Below are 19,428 nucleotides of genomic sequence, written 5' to 3' on the forward strand. Positions count from 1 at the left end.
TAAGGTTCTTTATGAAAAGTGAGTTAGAATTTCCTACAGGAGGGTGAAAAGGGCAACTTTACCCTTGGGTAGCCCCGGAGTGTTTCACCTTCCCTATGTTTCTTCCACTTAGCCCATGTGTGTATCTAGTGGGTTTCTGGGGGGTGTTCCCTTGTTGGTGTCCGAGAAGGCCTGGGCCACACAATGAGGGGCAAGTGGTGTGGGCTGAGGAGAGGGGTGATCAGATCACCCCTGCATGAAACTGGTTGAAGTGGGGTCGGTGTTAGTAGCTGCAACAGTGGCTGGAGTGGGAGATGGAGCTGACACGGTGGGCAGGGATGTTGGGTCCACGCAGCAGTAGTGGTACCTCTGAGGATGGGTGGTTAATTCTGTGGAAGTTTGCCTGGGAGTGGGGAAGAGCACGGTGACCAGGGGAAGAGAAGAAGGGAGTGTTGAGCTGAGCCTCTCAGTCTCTGGGCACACTCCAGGTGGAAGGGGGCTCGGAGTCGGCATTCCAGGTAGAGGGAGCAGCATGGGCACAAGCCCGGAGGCACAAAACATACTACATCTAGAGAACGTGATTAAACGTGATTTAATCTATTCAGAAGGCATTTGGGGGGATTTTCCAGTGTCTGCGTGACACTGTTGTGTCTGCTCGGCACTACACTAGGTGTCCATGTCGAAGGAAGGGTTGGAGCACAGATGACTGCATTACTATTTTCCTGGGGTGCATTTCACTTCCCCTTCTGCCCTGTTCGGAAACCTTTAGGGACCCGCCCATGTTTACCTAGTAAGTTCCACGTTCCTTGCCTGGAAATCAAGACATGATGCCCTCACCCATCCCTTCAATAAACCTATTGCTTAAACTACATTTGTTGGTTTTAGGATATTTTACTATAAATTGGTATCGGTATTGAGTGTGTGATATGCATCAGCCACTGTTTGGGGCTTTTATTTTATTTATTTTATTTTATTTTTTATTCTAAGGTTTTATTTATTTATCTGAGAGAGAGAGAGACAGGGAGAGCACAGAGGGAGCAGAAGAAGCAGACTCCCCACTGAGCAGGGAGCCCTGACATGGGGCTCGATTCAGGACCTTGGGATCATGACCTGAGCCCAAGGCAGATGCTCAACTGACTGAGCCACCCAGATGCCCCAGGCACTGTGTGAGGCATTTAAAACTATATTCTTCTTAGTTCTCATGACATCACGTGATGGTTGGCTTTACCATCCATCTTACATGTGATGACATGGAGGCTCAGTAATGTTATGCACCCCCCTAAGTTCGCTCAATAAGTGAATAGCAGAATGGGGATTTGAACCCATGACTACAGCTCCCTTCATTCCCACCACGCTGCACTGTCCCCTTCACTGTGGGTGTTTCAGGTTCTACCATTCTGCACATGCCGTTGCTTCTTTATGATGATGTGGCCTTCCTCCAGTGGCATGCTGGTGGACGTTCCACAACTGGCTCTCACTCTAGTCCTGCCCTAAGTACTGGTTGACATACTTATTGACATCACTGAGTGTTTTAGAACATCACTGTTCACCAGCAGCATGAGGGAGTTTGCTTTTATTTTTAGTAGGTGTCTTTCACCAACAATATGGTCAACTCTTTGAGGGCAGGGAGTTTGCTTAGTACCTTTGCACTTTCTGACAGTACTTAGCACACTTGCACATGAGTTACTTGAGAATGTACTGTTGTTTTGTTGCTTTTTGGATAAATTAGCCATATGCAGTTGTCTCATCTCCATTTGTCCTAAAGATGAGCACAAAATTACCAGGCTGGTTCCAGGACAATGGGAGTTGACTGTGTTTGCATAGCTCACACCGACACTGATTTTGGGGCTTGCAAAACTCACTTAGCGTGACCTTGGCACACGCTGTTCACGTCTCCAGGCTCTTTTCTTTGGAAAGATCACTCTTTGGCCCTCAGAGCCCTTGGCAGCCCATATCCAAGCAGCATTACTGTGTGGCATGACTCGCCTCCCCCAAGTCACCTCATCCTTTTCTTATGCGGGAGTTCCATCTACCTGTTGAATTTTGAATGAAAACCCAAAGAACAGAAGCTCTGCACTGAATTCTATATTTTGTTCCTTGCTGGGCTTCCATGAATATAAAACAGCAACACAAAGGGGAGAGTCAGCAGGTGTAGATCAACACTATCCATATTTAATGGGAAGGGAGCCCAACCTCATAGATGGGGAAAACCATGCTGGAAGGAGGCGACGTTCAGTAACTTGCCCGCACGTACTGAGTGAGCTTCTGGCAGAAAGAGAGGAGTGTCTATCTTATGACAGATTTTCCTGGTTTGTAGTAGTACCATCATTTTAATTCCTAAGGAGAAAAAAAAAAAAGCAAACAAGTAAGGAATTAAATAATGATTGGTAATCAGGAAATTTCCTTCAGCTACAATGGGGTACACAGGCAGGGACAGGAACCCAAATCCTTCACCAAGAACCTAAGCTTCCTGTGACCAGGCTGGCCCAGTGCCCACCAGCCTTTTTCTTTAGGGGAAGACACTGGGACACTCACAGTCTCTACCCTCCACGAGAAAGTCAAGGATTGCGAGGCAGAGACGTCTGGAGCCAGAAGCATGGGGGTCTCCCCACCTGTCCATGGGTGTGTAGCTCTCAATGTGGGACCCACAGTGGCCCTTGGCAAGGATCTCCCAAGGAAAGCGTGTCTCAACCATTTCTTCCCTGGTCCCCAGTGGTTTTCCACATCTTTCTGAGGCAACTCCTCTGGTGGCAATGTGATCAGTAGTAGTAGCTTCAGTTATAGCAACTGTAGCTGTCAATAGCTGTTGCTTCCAGAATGTCCTTCAGGGTTCCTGGGATCTCTCCTGTGTCTCCAGACTCTTCAACAGGTGCCATGTCTCTCTGCAGCTGGGCAGGCATCACTGCTTCTTTTTTTGCATCAAGTATACAAATAAATACATTCTTTTAATACCTACATCAGCAAATATAAAACACGGAGTCTCATGGGGCCTTGGGAGGCTCAGTCGGTTAAGGGTCCAACTCTTGGTTCTGACTTGGGTTATGATCTCAGGGTTGTGAGATCGAGCCCCGTGTCAGGCTCCCTTCTGATCAGTGCAGAACCTGCTTGAGATTCCCTCTCTCCTTCCTTCTGCTCTTCATTAACCCCCATCAAATAAATAAACCTTAAAAAATGGGGTCTCACCATTGTCCCCTGTTCCTATTTACACATACTCCTTTTGCACCAGACGTAGAAGCATTAACGACTATCTGTCTATCCAGAAAGATCTAGGAAGTTCCTAACCTACACTCAGTGGGCCTGTGGGTTGTATTCTTGTTCTCACGGCTGCTTCCACATTTAAAGGGTTATCCTTTTACTCATTCATTCAACCACCCACTCAATATTTATTGAGCACCTACTGTGTACCAAGGGGCTCACAGTCTAATAATCATTGTTATTGTAACAACAACAACCAAAAATACTTATAAAATGCTTAGTACATGCCATTCCTTGATATCATTAAGTAAATACTCTGGTTCTTCCCCATTTTCAAGTGAGAAACTGAGGCACGGAGAGGTTCAGCTACCCATGTTCACACAACGAGTGAAGTGAATGGTCAGCCCCTATTGCACGGCATAGCCCAGGGAGGCAGAGAAGCCCCTGTGCAGAGGGTATACTCACGAGTCAGGTGTGATTCACACCTAACCTGGTTAGACACTCACACCTCCACCTAATTCTAGGATTTTCCAGAGATGACTCCATTTTATTTATTTATATTTTTTTTAAGATTTTACTTATTTATTCATGAGAGACACACAGAGAGAGGCAGAGGCACAGGCAGAGGGAGAAGCAGGCTCCATGCAGGGAGCCCAACATGGGACTCGATGCCGGGTCTCCAGGATCAGGCCCTGGGCTGAAGGTGGTGCTAAACCACTAAGCCACCTGGGCTGTCCATGACTCCATTTTAAAAAAGAAAAAAGATTATAATTGTCTTTAAGAGAAACTAAAACAGGAAAGCAGCAACTAAGAAAACTGAGAAAGTATCCTTCCAAAATGGGAAAAGCATTCAGTTTTAGGATTAACGTAACCTTTCCCTGACGTGCGTCTTCAGCCCTACTGAACTCAACTCTATGTCAGGAGAAATAGTCTTGATGGTGTTGAATCAGAAAGAGTCAGAAAGATCTGCGATTGCTAAGGAACTCTCGGGAAACCTTTTCAAAGTAGAAAAGACCCAACCCACGGAGCCCATCTCCTTGCATCCAGGGGAGGGCCTCCTGCAGACCCAGAGGGGGGACCTGAAGCAACGGTGCTGCCCTGACCCCAGGGCATTTGCACGGCCTCACCTCCCACCAGTGAGCTGATTTAATCCAGTGGCTCTCTGAGTGGGGAGTGATGCCAGACCTCCTCGTGCCAATTTTTCAAGAACCAAAAGAGGGCATTTGAACATACCTCAGCTGACCCACCATCTGAAGCGCTCCAGCAATACACCCTGTGGCTCCAGCCACATAATACCACATGCCAACCAGCTCTGTCAATTCAGAGAAGAAAAGAAAAGCGAGATGCAACATCCCCCAGGTTTCATGAGGTCAGAAGAAGTCCTTAGACTGACCTCTCCAGCCCGTTGTTTTGGTGTCACGGAGTGATGACAGCCCACGGGTGGTTTCTGCCTTTTGGGCGGTCATCTCCTTTGGTGATGAGTGAAGAACACTCGCTCTGGGAGCTGCATCCTCCTGGTGGTTTTTTTTTTTTTTTTTCCCCACACCAATTTGGGGCATGACAGAGGTCTTTCCTGTCAGCTAGAACAGAGGGTGATGCCAAAAGGAAAGAGCTTAATGAGCGCTTGGCAGTGATTCTACACTTATATTTAGAAGAAAAGGCTTAGGTTCCAGTGTGGTTTTACAAGGCAAGAATTCTTTGTTGACTTCTTCACAGCCATACTTTTCCACACTGTGGGGAAACAGTGACAGTGGATCTCGTTAAGTAACACAGGGCATTTAATGAAAAAAATTTTTTGATGTAAAGAGATTTGGGGCAGGGAGGGGGGCTTTGCCAATTATTATTATTATTATTATTTGCTTTCATTTCTTCAATTATTCTTTTTGCCTTTCTCTTGGTCTTCTCCTTGTGGGATTCCCATTGTGCATCTGTTGGCATAACTGGCGGTGGCCAACAGGTTTGTTAGAATTTTCTCAGATGGCATAATCTCAGTTGAGATTCCTATCATCAAGTAGTAAAGTTTTAATTCCAGTTATTGTACTTTTCAGCTCCAGAATTTCTGTTTGGCTCCTTTCAATGATTTCTTTCCTTATTTATGTCTTCATCGATAGTCTTCTTTGGGTCGGACACTGTCCTCGTGATATCCTTTAGCTCTTTGAACGTATTTAAAATAGCTGACTCCAAATCTTCTTCTAGTAGTTCCAGTGTCTTGGCTACTCCCGAGACACTTTCTATGGAGTGTTTTTTTTTGTCTCTGTGAATGGACTAGAGGCCCTATTTTCTTGTTTCCTCCCATTGCTTACAATTTTTAGGTGAAAACAGGACATGTTGAGCATTATAATAGGTGACTTTGGAAATAAGACTTTCCATCATCCCCAGGGCTCGTTGTTTCTGCTTGTTTCTGAGTTTTCTGAGCCAGAGTTTAAGTCTATATTTGTGTCCTTTGTGACCACTGAGGTTCCTATTCTTTTGGCCTCGTGGTCAGGTAGTGAGTGGACACAGGTTTTCCTTAAATGTTTGGAGGTAAAATATCTGGGGCACCTGGGTGGCTCAGTTGGTTAAGCATCTGCCTTGGGCTCAGGTCATGATCCTGGGTCCTGGGATCAAGACCCGGGAATCCACTGCTTTTGCACGTGTGTTCTCTCTCTGTCAAATAAATAAATCCTTTAAAAATATTTCTAGAATTCTTCTAAAAAAAAGAACTAAAATCTCTCTGAGCTTTTGCACAGGGGCTCTGTGTGTGTGTGTTGGGGTGTACGTTCAGTCCTTGGCCAGTGTATACCTCTGCTTTAGTCTTCACTTGCGGTGTGTGCGGAAAGTCAGGATCCTCAGCCAGGAGCGTGGATGTGAGGCCTTCTCAGGTCTTTTCCTGAACATGTGTGAAGTCCCATTTGTGTGTGTGTGTGTGTGTGTGTGTGTGTCTTTCCAGATTTCAGGAATATGTTGGAGCTTTTTGAAAAGCTCTTAAGCCCCAAGTATATTATTATTTCCCAGCCTTTACTCTGTGCTTTTTGTTTTTTCTAAAAAAATTTTTAAGTTTTTCTTTATTTAAGTAATCTGTCTCCAACATGGGGCTCCAACACATGACACCAAGATCAAGAGTCACATGCTCTTCCAACTGACCCAGCCGGGTGCCCCTCCTCTATGTTTTTTAATCTATTGTGTTCCAGTTGTAAATTGGAAATGTTTTTACAACATTGTAAATGTTTTTGACAAATGCCCCTTGGGTAGTGGTTACAGTGCCTGGTGTGATCCAGTTAGGTGAGATAAGACGTGCCCTTTGAGGGGGTACCTACTTGGGTGACTCAATTGGTTAGGTGTCTGCTGTTGGCTCAGGTCACGTTGGAGTCCTGGGGTTGAGGCCCTCCTCGGGCTCCCTGATCAGCTAGGAATCTGCTTCTCTCTCTCCCTCCCTCTGCCTGCTATTCCCTGTGCTTGGACTCTTCTGGCTCCATCTCTCTGTCAAATAAATAAATAAAATATTTAAAAAAACCCTCAAAACCAAAACCAAAAAGCATGCCCCTTGAGTTGGTCTTCCATGGAGGCACCAGATAGATCCACAAGGACAATTGCTTGCAGATGAGGATGGTTCTAGTCTCTCTGGTATCAGCACCAGTACTGGGACTGGGTTACCTTCAAGGCGACTATTAAGCTGAGGACAGGCAATGAGACTGGGGTAAATTAAAATGCCCCAGAGCTCACTGTTCTTACTGAGGTTTGGCCTTTTTGGTTGATTGAATGCCCCCAAAGTTGTGCCAAGCTACTGGTTTGTTTCCAGAGTTCCAGGAAGAGTTGATTCGGACAGTTTTTTGGCCACCGTTTTTTAGTTGATTTTATGGAGGAGGGCACTCCTGCAGTTTCTTCCTGTGACGTTTTCACTGGTATCGCCTTGCCTGTTTTTCTCATAGGATTATTGGACCTTATTCTTGAGTTCTTAGAAGTTCTTTCTTTATTAGAGGTTGTTTGCCCGGTTGTTCAGCTTTGGGATATTACTTTGTTCATGGTTTTGATCCATACAAAAGTTTTTTGTTACTATGTTATTAAGTTGATTAATCTTTTCTATGGGTTTGAGCCATAGCAAGAAATAATTGCCTCCCTCTAATTCTAGAGCTATTTACTTATGCTCTTTCTTTCTTTCCTTCTTTCTTTCTTTCTTTCCTTCCTTCTTTCTTTCTTTCTTTTTTCTTACTTTTTTTTTTTTTTAAGATTTTATCTATTTACTCATGAGAGGCACACAGAGAGAAAGGCAGAGACCCAGGCAGAGGGAGAAGCAGGCTCCATGCAGGGAGCCCGACGTGGGACTCGATCCCAGGACCCCGGGATCATGCCCTTAGCTGAAGGCAGGTGCCCAATGCTAAGCCACCCAGGCATCCCTACTTCTGTTTTCTGAAGGTATTTATATAGGTTTATGTTTTACGTGTAAATCTCTGTTCCATTTGGATTATAACATCATGTGTAGTGTGAAATATGGATCCAATTTTATCTTTTTCATACAGACAGCCAGTCCTGCTGTTAGCAGGTATTCCTCCTCTCTGACTTGGGATGTTTCCTTTATTGTATATGAAATTTCCTGGAACACCTGGGTGGCTCAGTGGTCGAGCATCTGCCTTTGACTCAGGACATAATCCTGGAGTCCCAGGATCGAGTTCTGCATCGGGCTCCCCACAGGGAGCCTGCTTCTCTTTCTGCCTGTGTCTCTGCCTCTCTCATGAATAAATACATAAAATCTTAAAAAAAAAAGAGAGAGAGAAATTTCCACATGCAGTTAGGCCTCAGTGTGGATTTTCTATTCTGTGGTTTCTCTAGTCATGTGCCAATGCCATGCTGTTTTTTTTTTTTTTAACTTCTTGAAGCTTTATTTTATATAAGTTAGTTCCCTGTCTTCCTCGTGTTGTTTTTCTGTTTTAAGCCGCACCCCCCGTCCCCCAGCTATTACTGTTCATTCTTCTTCCACATGAACGTTGTAGCATGCTTACTTTGTGCCAGGCAAAAATTCTAATGGTATTTTATATTGGAATTGTGTTATATTCATATAATGCCTTCATGATAACTGATGTGCCCAAGCATGCTGTATTTCTGTACTTTTTCAGGTCAACTTTTGGGACGTAACGGGATGCTCTGTGGTTTCCCTCATACAGATTTTGGGCATTTCATATTAAGTTTGCACCTACATATTTTGATATAAATAGTGCATTCTCTCCCGTTTTAACTGGTTCTTCTTTGTACAAGTAAAGCCTATTAATCTTGGCACATTGATTTTGTAACCTGCTATTTTATTATTATAGGTAATAGTTTTTTCATGAGTTCTTTTGGGGTTTCCAAATATAAAATAATATCAGTTGCTGGCATATTATGTTTTGGTGGTTTTAGCAAGGACTGTGAAAGCTCCCTTGTGAGAGAGCTCCGGACATCACTATTTGTTAATAAAACCAGACACCGAGGTAACCTCTCATATGGTGTTACTATGATTTTAGGCCTAAACTAGCCTCTGCAAGAGAATTTAAAAAGCGACATTATCAGGATCGTTTGTGTCTACAAATACCCATGTGTAAACCCTCACAACACATAAATACACAGTCTGTTTTGCTTTTGAGAAATAAACATGCGTACAGAACTGAAGACATCCTCCCAATGAGGTTACCAGGTGAATTAGCACCCTCCCGTTGAAAGGGACCACCAACACCTCACTGTTGTTTACCAAAACTGAGCTAATGATTCCTGACCTTGGGCTGATGCTCTTCAACTTTCCCAGTGCAATTTTGTGCTTCACATTGTTTTTATTTTTTTTTGGTTTTTTCTCTTGACATTACTCCTCTGGTGCTACATGGGGTGGTGGTGGTGGTGGGGTGGGTGGGATTCCATTCCCATTTCCCAGAAAACAGGGCTCCCCGGGCTAAGTCAGCTGGCTAAGGGAGAAGCAGGGATTAGAACTCAGATTTTTCTGTCTTCATGTCTGTTCTTCCAACATACTCAAATACCTGCAAACCCTTTTGTTGCTATTAAAGCCCATTTCTTACCTTTCCTCAGAGGAATCCAGAACAGCTGCTCAGCATCCCCTATTATAATATCTCTTCATATGTATGAATCCTGTGATTTTGTTCCCTTCCAGCTTCCCCTTCGGCAGGTTAAATCGCCCCGATTCTGTTCCTCACAGAGTTTATCTCCCACCTCTTTTGTCAGTTTTAACAAAGAGGTTGTGACTCTTGGGTCCCTGCTCAACAGAGCTCTTCCTCATTATTTTGTAACCTTTATACCTCCTTCCAGGGAGAGTGAAATAAAGCCTGTGGATTTTTGATATGAATGTCTGGCAGGCTCACGCTCACACAGAAAGGTTTCCAGCAAGGCTCGCTGATGAAAGCCTCACTCCAGTGACTGAGTCTCATTCATGGCAGATGAAAGGCAACAGCTCCTCGGCTCCTTCCAAAACCCACAAATGGGGACGGTGCCCACATGAAGGTCCAAATTCCAGAGCAAGTCCCATTTTGGCAGGAGGAGACGGGTTGTAATGAGAATATTTAGAGACTAGGAACCACTGGCTAATTATTTCAGGTGAATAATTCATTTTTTGGAAGGATACTGTTCTTTCAGCTTGTTAATCATGTGTAAAAATTATCCTTGACCTAGAATTTCATTATTGCACCTGAGCCAGCCTGAAAATTAGAGAAATTAAGTAGCATAAAATATAAGTAGTAAAAAGGAGAATAAACCTTGAGAGTTAACAGCTATGCGATGTTCTGGATGTTAAAGCGTGAAGCATGTCAAATATGCTTCAGTGGTATTTTAAAAAGAAGACCAGATGCTGACTTCTCTTTTGGCATCCTCAGGTTCTCTTCCCAGCCCCTTCTCTCTGTACCCACCAAAGAAGGCGCCAGATTTGGATGGTAGCAGGGCATGCCATCCACCAACCAGGTCGTTTGCTTTTATCCTTTCTACCAACAGTAAGTGGCGATCGCTGTCCTTCAGGGAGCGTTCCTCTATGAGTCTTACATGAGCAACTTCTCCCTGTTCCTCTGTAGCTGAGCACCTTGGATTCTCTGTTTGGATTCCCTGGGACATGTAGGAACTACCAGCTTCTTAGAGGAAGATGCTCCCCAAGACTAGTGTCAGCCCGGGTCAAACAGAGCAACAGGGAAGGGGCTGGGAGAGCTCGTCTTGTATTCCTCATCTTAGAGTGAAGAACTGACACTGATGTCCGTTCATCATTTGTGTGAAAAGAATTTGGGTAATGAATGGGGAGAACTTTCCAGAGGGAGAAAAGTGGTGAAGAAAGGGTAAAGGTGTGAAGGATGAGGCTACTGATACCGATTCATCATTTGTTTGAAAAGAATTTGGATAAGGAATGGAGAGAACTTTCCAGAAGGGAGAAACGTGGTGAAGAAAGGGTAAAGGTGTGAAGGATAAGGCTAAGTAAGGGCCAAGGGTTGACCTCGCCTTGTGTGAGGCAGTGTGATTTGGGTTCAGCGGCATGATGGGGTGGCCGGGGCCTCTGCTGCTCCTTGAGCAGGGAAGGCATGTTTATAAAAGAGAAAGGGTCTGCTGATGGTGTGCAGCATGGTCTGAGGGGCAGCAGTGAGAGTGAAGGGGGGGGGGGTTGACACCAAGACATGTGATGAAAGAATTTGCTCTGTCCTATGACGGCAGGAAGTGTGGTGTCGTGGAAGGAACTGGTCTGAGCCATCCAAGGACTACATTTGAATCCTTAAAATGGACCACACCAAGAAGCGCTTCCCAGAGACTCCAAGTTGGAGTTTCAAACAGGATGTGGCCCTTGCCTCAGTTTCCACCCACAGCTGTGTCTACTGTGCGGACACAGTGCTTTGGTTTCCACAGTCCCCACCACTCCCTATTGTTCACACTCTCACATCACCAGCCTGGCCCTTTTCTGGGTACAACCAGCAGAGCTCCCAGTCTTGTTAAAGTGGGTATATTTATGTTCGCCTGGTTTGCTGCTGCCACTTTGGGTTGAGGGTTCTTAAGGGTCAGGGAACTATTGGGCTTACTTTCTTCTAGCACAATGTTGAGGGCAAGTTAGTAATTGATACTTATGAGTTGATGATATTCAAGTATATAATCGTAGACTCTCTTTCCTCTTCACTTCTTCTCTACTTTTTGGGGAAACCAATAGGAGTTAAAAGGCATGATTTGGGAACCATCCTAAGGTTAGATTCCATTTCACCTCTGCTTACCCTGCTCAGTTTGGACCTTTCATATATTTAGAGCCACGGATGCATAAGTATCTGTTTAGAAGGTGACAGGTCTGACCTCTTTTGTTAATTTAGGACAGTGACTTCGGGGTTATCAAAAAGAGAGACTCAGCGCAGGAGGGGATCCTGGAATTAACCAGGCTCAATGCCTTTATTTTAAACAAGAAAGAACTGAGGTCTAGACAGGGCTAGAGCTGGGGACTCGTTTAGTGCCCCATCTCTGCAACTGGAGTCCAGTACGCCCTCTGTTGTTGCGTTCATGGCTTCTCCGGCTCTGGTTCACATAATATTTGTAAGAGGCTACATTCTGCTTGGGGCTTCATCTAAAGGTAAATCTTTTAGACCAAGTACCTATATTGAGTTGTTAAAATTGCATTTTCAAAAAATACGGGTAGTGATGTGTTTTTGTAGAACTAAAACCCTCTGTAGACTAGGCTTATTTTCCCAGAAGATTTAAGAATCAAGTCAGAGAAACCAGATGATTAAAAAAAGGTAAAGATTAATTTGATTATCATACAATTCCAAGTATCTAAATCATATTTTGAGGTCATCATTTAGTTATGGTAATTTTTTGGCTTCCATTTCCCTTTATTTATTTTATTTAATATGAGTCATTTTATTGTCCTCCAGAGGGTATAACTTTTAAATGAGTTAAAATGTTACAGCACATTTTCCTTTATAACATGAAATTTAATTATATCACATTTAATTCACTTCAGTGTTCATTTTCAGACTCAATTTGTGTTTTTCAAGTTACTGGAAAAAAGAACTTCTTTTTCCTCCTTATTCTCTTTTCCTTTCCTTTTCCTTCCCTTCTTCCTTCTAAAGCGAATCTGCCACATTATCTGCTGCTCATAGGTTGCCCACGTTGCAACACGTTAGAGCTCAGGGCGGCTGGTGAGGTGCCCTTATCTGGGGCCTCTGACCTGTGGTTTGCTTACACCAGGGATGCCCTAGGTAGGCTTTTGTGGAGAGCTTTCATGGGGAACCTTGAAATTGTGTGCAAAATTCTGCATTCATGTGCATTTCTCTGGGAAGAGGGCCTACAGCTTCGTCAAATCCTCAGAGGTGTCATTGACCCCAAAGGTTAAGTAGGTGTCAAGGATGAGAAAAACAATGCCCAAGAAGTGAACATAACTCATCCGGGACCCCATAAATATGCAGTGACAGACCAAGAAGTACGCTCTCGGTCGGTTGGCTTTCAGTACCAGGCTTTTTCGGCTGCGTTACAAAAGCAGGCTTAGTTTCAATTTTAATGGAGTCAGTGTCCATATCGTCTTTATGTCTTCTTAAATCTGTGTGCCATGGATGGCTAAGGAATTAGAAATAAATTACTAATAAAATCAGCACAATGAAAACGTCTTATGGGCCAAACCCAACCAAAATGCTCTCTAAACTTCAAGTGCTCTAATCCCTTTCATATAAAATTTCACCCACCCACAGTGTGCCAGTGTCCTATATACCTGAAGACAAAGTGAACGAGACAGGGGAGGGAGAGAGAAAGAGGCAGGCAGGTGAGTCATGCGTGTTGAGGGAACGCCACAGCGTTGGGGGAAGGCAGGGGAAGAATAGTAAAAACTTCCAAATCAGTAAGTCCTTTCTCCTCCCTGACTTGTAATGGATGATGGGGACACTCTTTCTTGGGAGAACCCAGGATTTATTGAAATTTCGGAAGTTTTAGCTCTGCTTCTTCTTTTGGTCAAGTAAGCTTCTCAGGAGAGGTAATTGCAACCCCCAACAACGGACTGTGGAGCCCTAGGGACACTACAGCCCTGCAGGAACCACTGTGTACCAAGTACTCTCCCGTGGAGTCTGCAGGCACCAGTTGGCCCATAAATAAAGCTGGGAGAGGACAGGGTTGGCATAGGCCCTCCTCACTGATTCCTCACACTGCAGGGTGCTGGGAGCCCTCCTGTGGGTGGCCTGACCTGCGAAGGATCTTCCTTTCCCTTTCCCTGCTTTCCCTGTCTCCTTTTTGCTGTTTTACCAGGTAGTAAAGATTTTTAGCTTTATTATTCACATTAATGTAAATTACCATCTTTTCAGGCACAATTATCAACTCCTCCCCGAATGCCCTGATGGTGGCCAGCTCCTGGATTGTTACCAACCATGAATGGATTTCAATTTCTCCGTGAGTGGAGGTGTGCAGGGAAAGGTGATTTTTCTCCTCAGTGGTGATAAAGATGATGGTTTAATCTTTTTTTTCCCTCATGCTCTCATATAATAAGAATCAAATCATACCCAGTTTAATCATACCTCTCATAATGGTGGCTGTAATTCTTTGGATTCTGTTTTATTAGCAGTATGTAAAAAATCTGCAGAAACTCAGATTGCTCAGCTGGCCAAATTGCTTGACATCTCTTTCCAAACAATAACAATTTTTTTTAATGAAATAAAGGAAAGAGGGAAGGAAGACAAAGTTAATTGAATCCATGACAGAGACTTCTTGGGCAAGTTGTGTTACAGCCTGCTGCTTGAGAGGTGGGCAGAGCGGCCAAGGGCCAGAGAAGCTACAGAGGGGATGCTGTTGTGGAGGTTGGGCCACTGACTGCATACCCTTGAGTGAAGTGCTAGTGAGACATCAGGTTGGCTCCAAGGAGGGTATTGCGGTTAGATCTGCTCTGGGGCTTTCAAGTCTGTTTTTTTTCCTGCTTTGCTCCTGAGACTATTGGGACCTTCAGGTTATTGGGACCTCCATGGCTGCTGCATTGGGTACGTTTTGACTCTGCGAGGCTCCTCAATCATCCTTTCCTTTGGCATTTGGAAAGCACAAGTGATGCAGTTGTACTCCTCCACTGAATCTGCCATCTTTCTCTGGGCTCTCAGGTGCAGGCAGTGATTTTTGGCAAGCCTAAGGTCTCAGCAGCAAACAGAGGCATCTCTGAATTGTCTGCAATTTAGTAACATATACTAAGCCTCTGGCTATGATGGTAACCATATGGCGTCATGTTCTGGAGCATACAGCATTTGGTGGCAGCCTCCTATCCTCAAGGGAGGCATAGGGATGAGTTTTTAACACAACAAGACCACGAATTTGCCTGTGGGAATGACCATCTGCCAGCATCCATTTCCTAGGTAGAAGGATGGAACAGGATGGAACATGGCAGGCAAGCTCAAGCACTTGTGTTTCCTTGGCTGGTGGACTTAGGATCTGAGTTTTAAAGTTGGATATCACCCTGTGAAGTTCCCAACATATGGGTGGCCCCTGGGATGTAGGAGTAAATCTAAGCACCTGATGGCAGAGACTTCTTTGAGTGACTTCCAGAGATTTCTTTTGGCAGAAGCTTCTGTGATGGATTTCCAGAGATTTTTTGCCTCATTGACATCAAAATTAGATAGAAGGAAATCTTGAACAGCTTGGCAGCAAAACAGTGTGTGTGTGTGTGTGTGTGTGTGTGTGTGTGTGTGTGTAGGAGGAAGAACCTTGGATCTTGGTATTGAAAGGATACCCTATTACCCCTTTCAGGGGCCATGTTTTGGGGGGAAAGCCAATAAATTGTTAAAGAGACTGATGGTTTATTTCTCACTAAAATATTCACAAATATCTAGTATAATATGATCGTCTATGTCCCGACCCAAACTAGACAAACTGGTAACAGAATCTGGGAGGGACTGACAGTAATCATAAAGCAGATGGGACTGGACTAGGAAAAACCACTCAAGCTTTAGAGTTGTTTCCAAAGCAGACTGTCTTAAAAAATGTTACGAGATATTACATATCCCACCAGCCTTTATCCTCTCTCTATATGAACTTAGGTCCCATATACTTGAAAATGATAAGTTATACTTATGTCCCCCTCTTTGAGGCTGGAAGAGTATATATTTTTCCTCAGGTGTTTCCTTTACTAACTTTGTATATCCAGGAAGAGCCTACAAATCTCAAAAATCATCTCAGCAGGAAGTGTGTGTGTGTGTGTGTGTGTGTGTGTGTTTGCGCGCACGCACATGCATGTACATATAATAGTACTATATATTCTGGGAGATGTTATCTCATGAATAAAGCACTAGTTTAGGAGCAGAGACAGGAAGTGCATGTTGGGAATTCCAGTCGCTCATGTACTCCATTGGTTCAAGTAGGAGAGAAAAAGGAGGAAGAAGTACGATACTCTGCAACAAATTGGTGATCATTAGATGAAAACCCATACAAAACCAAGAATTAGCCTGGGAGATTGGCATATCACACTGTCTCTTGACAAACTCTAAGGCTAGATAGATGTTTCATTCAAGGAAGAGAAAACAATGACATGGAGCACATGAAAAAAATATTGTGTGGAGCCAACGAAAGGATATACAACCTGGACAACGCAGAGGAAAAGCATACTTTTAAAAATCATCTCCCACAGAACTTGGAGGAAAATTTCATAAGGCTTCTTGACATTCTTGAAATAGTTCAAGAAGACTTGACCTCTGTGAATCAGGAGCGAAAGCCAAAAGTGAAAAAGAGCTTCAGTGAAAAGGCAACAGGATAAGATAAAAAGGCAGCTAGATGAATCAAGAGAGGATTGCTCACAGCTGGAATGCCTTTGCAGAATTCACAATTACACTGAAGGCAGCAAAAGCAGAATTGAGGTAAAAAAAAAAAAAAGCTGCGTTTATGGGCCCCATAAAAAAAGGGAATATATAATATGAAATTAGCAATAATCTGGATTTTAAAATCCATATGATATTAATTAAAAAACCTGAAAGTGAATGAAAGAGAAGAAAGAATGTGCTTAATTTCTTGTCTCAAATGGAGGCAACTGAAAAAAAATTACAATATTCTCTTGGTTCTTACAGAGAACTTTAGCTGAAAGAATTATTTACAGAGGCATTAGATTATTTACTGCAGTAAAAAACAAACTAGTTTCCAGAACTTTGGAGCATATAAATCAAAACCAACTGAACAAACATAGAATGCGCCGGGGTGGGGGTGGGGGGGAGAGTCAAGATAGTAAGACTTAAAACTAAATTAGCATCAGAAAGCATAGAATACTGTGATAAAAATAAGACCAACCAGTTCAGTTGCAATGATAAATATATATGGGATAAAATGTCATTAAAAGAAGTAGAGTTTAATACTGAGTCAGAAAATACAATCCAACCTTATGCTATGGAAAAGCAGTAGACCTAAAACAAAGTGAAGCAAATGCTTAAATGTAAAAGGATAAGTAGAGGTATATCAGGTAATTGAATAAGTTGAAAGCAGATGATAAAGTAAATATAAGATAGAATTTAAGGAGCCAATTAAATGAGATTAAATATGATTATGGGGCCTTTTATGTTAATAAAACAAATTATTGTCAAAAATATATAACTGTCATGAACTCTTATGAACCAAACAATATTGTTTCAAAATATACAAAGCAAATAATATTAAAATAATGTGGAAAGAGAATCCCAACAGCATCAATAATACGAGTTACTCTGATATCTATATCTATATTTACCTATACATATATATATTCCTTTCAAGTAACCATAAGAATGTTATTAAAATAATCTAAAATAGATCCTAAAGAAAAGTAAATACATTTTACAAAGACCAAAAATTACGAAAACAGAAACTCCAACCAGTAACAGACATCATAAAACACTTTCCTAAATATCTTTGGGGCCAGGTGGAAATAAAAACTACAAGTAAAGTAAATATAGAATAAATAAGCATTGCCTCAGAGGAGTCTCATTTTTTTCTTGATTAGAATGTTCTACTTCAGGATATTGTGAAATCTTTTTCTCTTAATGAATATCATTAAGAGAATGCTGGAACAGTGATGCTCTTAGGGTGGTTTAAATAAGTCCAAATAAATGTTTAAATTGTTTAAATATTCTTGTATGCAGGGGTCTCCTCAGATTTCTAAATATATCTTCTAATTTTACTAGAATGCCCCACTCCCATTAAGAAAATTACTTCTTTCATTGCAGAAATAAAACAGACAAAATCCAATCTCCCAAACAAGCAAAAGCAAGACAGTGAAACAAACCAAGTCAAAACAGAATCCAACTAAACAAAAACCAACCCTCTTAAACACATTGAAACACAACACACTATCACTACCACCACTACCGCTATTGTATCCTTAAGATCAAGAGATGGTTTTTAAAAAAGAAAAATTTTGTTTATTTATTTGAGAGTGAGAGTGAGAGCGAGAGTGAGAGAAAACATGTGTGGGAGGAGGTAGAGAGGGAGAGAAGCATATTCCCTGTTGAGTGGGGAACTGGTCTGGGGCTTGACCCCATGACCCTGGGATCATGACACCAGCTGAAGCCAAGAGTCTGATGATTCACTGACTGAGCCATCCATGTGCCCTGTGATCGTGAACTTTCTGAAAGGTACATCCTTGCCCTGTCTCCAGGTCTGTGTGGTGCTGACAGTCCCTAATAGTTTTGCTCACTTTGCATTACTTGCCTGGCCTTCTACATTTGAATTTGCCGCCCTTGATAAAGGCTAAGAGTTTAAAAAGAGATTTTTATTATCTTTGTTTGGGTTAAAAGTTAATACCTGGGAGTTTGCACTCATGGAGTCTGCTGGGGAGCAGCACTGGAGGCAACTCCCAGTTGTAAAATAAGTTCAGGTACAAAAAAAAAAAAAAAAAAGTTCAGGTGCAGCCTGCACTTGTGAGGGCTGTGGTGCGGCTGTGCCGAAATCCTAAGGAAGTGGGGCTGTTCAATCTTGTTTGGGAGGTGGGCCAACTACATCTTCCTAAAGCAAAATAGAGAAATGGAAGGAAGATGACATAGTAATGGCTTATTGATTGATTAGAATGGTCTTCATATTTCCTGTAGGTGCTGGTGTTCTGAGGTTTCTAAATAAATCTTTTAGGTATATTTAGTTCCCAAGTTTGCTTGCATTCACTCATTTATATTTGCCCCATTTACAAAAGGATTTTGAGGCAATTGCTACTAATGGGTGGAGAACAGTCTGCCCCAGAGATAAGCAAAAGAGAAGTTTACTACTACTATTACTACTACTACTAATTTTATTTTAATAATAAAACTGACTAGGATCCATTTTGCTTTTTATTAGCACCTGTACCAGTAATTCTAAACAATGTCAGTGAGAAAATATTCCTCCTCATCAAGATGGATGACTCTATCATTTATTTTACATACAAACAGTATTTGTATCTATTTAAAATAAGTGTATTTATTTTAAACCATGCTTCAAAGTCATGTATCATTTCTTATAAATTGTGATATAGTTAGTGTTGATGCTTCATTTGTAATACAGATTTATTTTTAGTGCAAAACATGTGTTCTATGTGTATAAAATAATGGGTCACATTTCTATGGAACTCAGCCCATGACTTGCTTAGATAAATTACCTGGGTAAGCTGCCTTCCTCTTCACACCATTCATCACCGATTGCCAATAGCTTAGCCCTCAGTTTGAGGCAGATGATCTAGAAAAAAAATAGGATTCTTGATATATGCTAGTGTTTCAAGCCCTCCCTTTAAAAAAGATAGGGAACATAACCCTAATCTACATTTTTTTAAAAAGTTGCCATGCGTATCTAGTGACTAATAAAAGCAACACTGGATCATGTGTAGATTCAGTAAAATATTGGTTGAATGACTTTTCTTCCTAAAATGGTACATACCTGTAATTTATTGTCCGTATGCATTTGTAGTCTACTTTAAATTAACCCTCAAGCCAATTCCATGCATCTTCTCATTAGTTCTCCTTCATCAGACTGGGATTTTTATCTTCCCTTAAGGTGAGCAAATGTTACCTTTTTGTTAATACAGTTCCATTGGGCCTTGAACAATGATGGGTTGAAGGGCACCAACCCCTGTGCAGTTGAAAATCCATGTATAACTTTTGACTCCCCCAAAGCTGAACCACTAATAGCCTCATGTGGATGGGAAATCTTACCCATAACATAAACAGTTGACTCACACATATTTTGTATGTTATATGTATCATGGACTATATTCCTACCATAGAGGAAGCTAGAGAAAAGAAAAAGTTACTAAGAGAATCATAAGGAAGAGATGCATTTACAGTACTGTACTGTCCTTTATTAAAAATATAAAACTTTGCCTACGTGGACCCGTGTACTTCAAACCTGTTT

Source organism: Vulpes lagopus, chromosome 8 (genome assembly GCF_018345385.1).
Source record: "Vulpes lagopus strain Blue_001 chromosome 8, ASM1834538v1, whole genome shotgun sequence".
NCBI classification, from domain to species: domain Eukaryota; kingdom Metazoa; phylum Chordata; class Mammalia; order Carnivora; family Canidae; genus Vulpes; species Vulpes lagopus.